This window comes from Trachypithecus francoisi, unplaced genomic scaffold (genome assembly GCF_009764315.1).
Source record: "Trachypithecus francoisi isolate TF-2019V2 unplaced genomic scaffold, Tfra_2.0 Lachesis_group4, whole genome shotgun sequence".
Taxonomy (NCBI): Eukaryota; Metazoa; Chordata; class Mammalia; order Primates; family Cercopithecidae; genus Trachypithecus; species Trachypithecus francoisi.
This window is the reverse complement of record NW_022681469.1, coordinates 104091691-104097690: the sequence shown is the minus strand read 5'-3', so window position 1 is coordinate 104097690 and position 6000 is coordinate 104091691.

Here is a 6000-nt window from a genome sequence, read left to right as displayed (position 1 = left end):
AAACCGAGAGGCAGAGCTTGCAGTGAGCTGAGATCGCACCACTGCACCAGCCTGGGGACAGAGTAAGACTCCATCTCAAAAATAAAAAAATAAAAAATATTTTAAAAAAGGATTTGGGCCGGGTGTGGGGGCTCATGCCTGTAATCCCAGCACTTTGGGAGGCCAAGGCAGGAGGATTGCTTGAGCCCAGGACTTCAAGACCAGCTTGAGCAACACAATGAGACACTGTCTCTCGTTGATAAAAATTTTCTTAAAAGAATTTGAAGATTGAGTCCAAAGTAAGAGTAAGCAAAAAAGTTTATTGCAAAGCAAAAGTACTCTCTGAGAGGCAGAGTGGGTTGCTCAAAGGGAGAGATAGCAGCTAGTGTCTTTAGAGGAATTCCTTTTATGGGCTGTGTATGTGAATATTTATAAAATACTGGTGAGGTCCGATAGGCACAGGCGGACCCACGGTTGGAGCATGCACTAGGTCTCTATATGCTCCAACATACATCACATGTATTGTTAGCATATAAAATCTCCACTAGGGGTGTTTTTTTACTATTAAAGTGAGGAAAAGATTACTATAAGCTAAATATCTTGAGCCTAGCTGCACATGCAAGACCCAGAGACGTCTTGGCCCCAGCTCCCATGGCAAGAATTTGTAGCTAATAGCTTCCTGGGCTTTTGGTACTGATTGGTTGGAGATTGGGGAAGTTACATTAGGAATAAGGGACTTTTGTTCTCTTTCCCTGGCTGTTCTAGGTATCAGAAACTTGTAACCATGTGGCGGTCGGCTGGTATCCTGTAGAACTGCTTACCTTGCAAAAGAGTTAGGTGCTGACACATGAGGGTGCTAGCAAGAGGAGCCTGCTGCCAAAGGGGCCCACTGGGCTTCACACAAGGGGACAAGTCTGTATGGCCTCCTAACGTTACTTACCCTGCCTCGTTATCTTCCTAAAGTACATGTTATCTTCCTAAAATACAAAACTAATCGTGTTCTTCTGATAGTTCCCCATTACCTTAGAATAGAGTCCAAACTTACCATATGAGTTTTTTTTTTTTTTTTTTTTTTTTTTGAGACGGAGTTTCGCTCTGTCACCCAGGCTGGAGTGCAGTGGCCGGATCTCAGCTCACTGCAAGCTCCACCTCCCGGGTTCACGCCATTCTCCTGCCTCAGCCTCCCGAGTAGCTGGGACTACAGGCGCCCGCCATGTCGCCCGGCTAGTTTTTTGTATTTTTAGTAGAGACAGGGTTTCACCATGTTAGCCAGGATGGTCTCGATCTCCTGACCTCGTGATCCGCCCGTCTCGGTCTCCCAAAGTGCTGGGATTACAGGCTTGAGCCACCGCGCCCGGCCATCATATGAGTTCTTTCACGATCTGTATCTATCCCTCACCTTCTTCTCCAGATGTCCTGCCATTCCTTCATATGTACTCCATGTTCCAGGCATGGCCAACAACCTCATTCACTCAACAATTAACAAGTACCTAGACAGAAACTGTAAAACTAGTGAGTCAACAGGATATAAAATTGGTTTCTGCCTTCAGGGAGCTTACCTCATAAAAACATTTAATTATTATATAATCACGATAAGGGCAATGACATAAAAGTACTGTATGTAATAAAAACATAATGATAAAATTTACCAGAGCTCATTTAAACCTCCGTATCATGATCCCTGTATGTTCTTCTGCTGGTTTTCTTTTTCCACCCAACCTGCTTCCCTTTTCCTGAAAATCCTTTCTTTTTTTTTTTTTTTTTGAGACGGAGTCTCGCTCTGTCGCCCAGGCTGGAGTGCAGTGGCCGGATCTCAGCTCACTGCAAGCTCCGCCTCCCGGGTTCACGCCATTCTCCTGCCTCAGCCTCCCGAGTAGCTGGGACTACAGGCGCCCGCCACCTCGCCCGTCTAGTTTTTTGTATTTTTTAGTAGAGACGGGGTTTCACTGTGTTAGCCAGGATGGTCTCGATCTCCTGACCTCGTGATCCGCCCGTCTCGGCCTGCCAAAGTGCTGGGATTACAGGCTTGAGCCACCGCACCCGGCCAGAAAATCCTTTCTTGATCTACTTGTTCTTCTGTGCTCTCATAACACCCTGTGCATATTGCTTTCAAATAATGTATCCCACTGTTGGTTTGCTTGGGTTTTTCCTTCCAACACACTCATTCCTCTGTGGGTCTCTTATCTCTGTATCCCAGGGTATTATATATTTATTGAATAAATAATGTCCATTTTTTGACTTTTTAACTTTTTTTGTTTTTGAGACAGTCTTGTTCTGTCATCCAGGGTGGAGTGCAGTGGTGCGCTCTCAGCTCATTGCAACCTCTGCCTCCCAGGTTCAAGGCATCCTCCTACCTCAGCCTCCTGAGTAGCTTGGGACTACAGGCGCACGCCACTACAACTGGCTGATTTTTGTATTTTGTGTAGAGACGGGGTTTCCCTATGTTGCCCAAGCTGGTTTTGAGCTCCTGGGCTCATGTGATTCTCCCACCTGGGCCTCCCAAAGTGCTGGGATTACAGGATTACTTTTTTTTTCTTTTCTTTTTTGAGACAGAGTCTCACTCTGCCGCCCAGGCTGGACTGCAGTGACCTGATCTGGGCTCACTGCAAGCTCCGCCTCCTGGGTTCATGCCATTCTTTACAGGATTACTTTTTATCTTGACTTCACCGTAAGACTCACAAGAAGTAGCAAAAATAGTACAGTGAGTTGCTTGTGTACCCATCTTCCAGCTTCCCCCAATGGTAACATCTTATAAACTATAGTACATTATCCATAAAGAAGGCTCTGGAGAAGCAAAAGAAAATAAAATAACAACAATAAAAAGAAACTCCAAAAACTATAGTACATTATCCAAATTAGGAAATTGACAGTGGCACACTGCAATTAACTAGACTCAGATCTTACTGGATTTTTTTTGGCCAAAATTTTGTTATTTACTAGGCTTGAATCAGAATTTTTTGGAAAACAAAAAAAAAAGCCAAGCATGGTGGCTTACGCCTGTAATCTCAGCACTTTGGGAGGCGAAGGCAGACAGATCACTTGACCCCAGGAGTTTGAGGCCAGACTGAGCAACACGGCAAAACACCATCTCTACAAAGAAATACAAAAATTAGCCGGACATGGTGGCAGGTGCCTGTAGTCCCAGGTGGTTGGGAGGCTGCAGTTGGAGGATCACCTGAGCCCAGGGAGGTCAAGGCTGCAGTGAGCCGTGTGCGACCATGCTACTGCATTCCAGCCTGGGTGACAGAGTGCAACCCTGTCTGGGGAAAAAAAGCTGGCCAGGCCCAGTGGCTCATGCCTGTAATCCCAGCATTTTGGGAGGCTGAGGCAGGATCTTACTGGATTTCATGATCTCTTATATGAACTGATTTCTTGCTGTGTATTATGTATTAAACATATATATGTTTGTTCTATAACATTTTATCATATGTTGTTATGGTTTGAATATTTATACCCTCCAAATCTCATGTTGAAATGTGATCTCTAGTGGTGGAGTGGGGCCCTGGTGGGAGATGTTTGGGTCATGGAGGTGGCTCCTCATGAAGGGCTGGGTGCACTCCCACTGTAATGAGTTCATGTGAGAGTAGTTTGTTTAAAAGAGCCTGGCACCTCCTCCCCTCTCTCATCATGTGATGCGCTGGCTCCCTTTTTGCCTTCCACCATGACTATAAGCTTCCTGAGGCCCTCACCAGAAGCAAATGCCTGCACTATGTTTCATGTGCAGTCTGCAGAACCGTAAGCCAAAATAAGCCTCTTTTTGAAATAAATTACCCAGTCTCAGGTATTCCTTTATAACAACACAAAACTGACTAACACATATGTATACATTTACACATAGTCAAGAAACAGAACTGTTCTGTTATCACAAAGAACTCCCTTGTGCTACCCATTAATAATGATGTCCATTTTAACTGGATTTTCTCTGTATTATTACAGGGAAGATATATTGCATATTAGCTCTGCATTGCACTCTCCCCCTCAGAAAGGCTCCTGGTAACATTCTCCCACAAATCTAAGATTTTTAAGTAGGTTAAAATAGGGTTTAAAAAAAATTCTGGGCTGGACATTGTGGCTCATGCCTGTAATCCCAGCACTTTGGGAGCCTGAGGGAGGCTGATCACGAGGTCAAGAGATGGAGACCATCCTGGCCAATATGGTGAAACCCTGTACAGCTCTACTCAAAAAATTAGCTGGGTATGGTGGTGCGTGCCTATAGTCCCAGCTACTTGGGAGGCTGAGGCAGGAGAATAGCTTGAACCCGGGAGGCAGAGGTTGCAGTGAGCTGAGATCACGCCACTGCACTCCAGCCTGGCAAAGGGCAAGGCTCCATCTCAAAAAAAAAAAACCAAACAAACAAACAAAAAGAATTCTGACAAACTAAATTTAATAGAGTTTAAATGAGCAAAGAAGAATTCACAAATTAAGCTGCCTTCAGAACTAGAACTAGAAGGGGGGCTACGTGCAGTGGCTCATGCCTGTAATCCCAGTACTTTGCAAGGCCAAGACAGGAAGATCACTTGAGGCCAGGAGTTTGAGACCAGGCTGGCCAACATGGTGAAACCTCATCTCTATTAAAAAATTTCTTTTTTTTTTTTTTTTTTTTGAGACAGAGTATCGCTCTGTTGCCTAGGCTGGAGTGCAATGACACAATCTCAGCTCACTGCAAGCTCCATCTCCTGGGTTCACGCCATTCTCCTGCCTCAGCCTCCCGAATAGCTGGGACTACAGGCGTCCGCCACCACACCAGGCTAATTTTTTTTTTTTTTTTGTAGTTTTAGTAGAGCCAGGGTTTCACCATGTTAGCCAGGATAGTCTTGATCTCCTTACCTCGTGATCTGCCCGTCTCGGCCTCCCAAAGTGCTGGGATTACAGGCATGAGCCAATGTGCCCAGCCAAAAAAATTAAAAAAAAAAAAAAAAGAAAGATAAAATAAGAATTAGAAGAGGTTCAGAAACTTCTGCTCTTCAATGTCGGCAGGAAGCATTTATGGACAGAAAATGTGAGTTACAGAAACAGCTTGATTGGTTACAGCTAGACGTTTGCCCTATATGGGCATGGTCTGATCAGTATGCTGCCTGTGATTGGCTGAAGCTCAGCTGCTGTGATTGGCTGAGACTCAGTTGTTACAAAAACATATACTCCTAGTTAGGCTTTCAGTTTGTTCCTATACTGTTAGGCTGAGGTCATTATGTAGGGACTCAAGGTTGGAGGCATCCTCAAGGCAAATTTAGTTTAACAATATTAAAATTAACTTTAATTGTATCTTATCAATTACAATCTTAAATGATTATGATTTGTAACAGTCAGAAACAGTTAAACACTTAATTTTAGAAAATTTTTAGTCTCATGTTTCTTTTTCTTTTTCTTTTTTTTTGAGATGGAGTTTAAGTCTTGTTGTCCAGGTTGGAGTGCAATGGCACGATCTTGGCTCACTGCAACCTCCGCCTCCCGGGTTCAAGTGATTCTCCTGCCTCAGCCTCCTGAGTAGCTGGGATTACGGCGCCCACCACCACATCCAGCTAATTTTTGTATTTTTAGTAGAGACGGGGTTTCACCATGTTGGCCAGGCTGGTCTCAAACTTTCTGACGTCAGGTGATCCACCCGCCTCGGCCTCCCGAAGTGCTGGGATTACAGGCGTGAACCACCTGTGCCCAGCTGCATGTTTATTTTTCCAAGAATCATTACTGTCTTCTTTCTGTTCCAGAATCATGACAATGTTTAAAGTACAGTTTTAGGATGATACTTTTTGTGGCCATCAGTTGAAAGGAAAGATGCCTTGTTAACAATTAAAAGGGAAGATGCCTTATTAACGGAAAAGGGTTGCATGAAATAATGTTTTGGATACGGATCACAAGAGAGATGCTGTACATTCCAAAAAAGTTTGTGTAATCGCTAGAAAATACTGATTTATGACTCCCTAAAATGGACACTGGAACTTGCCGTGATCATTCAGAGCTTTCTAAGTTCAGAGACAAGATCTCTAAGGGAGTTAAGATGATGTTTTAGGTGGACCATCAAAT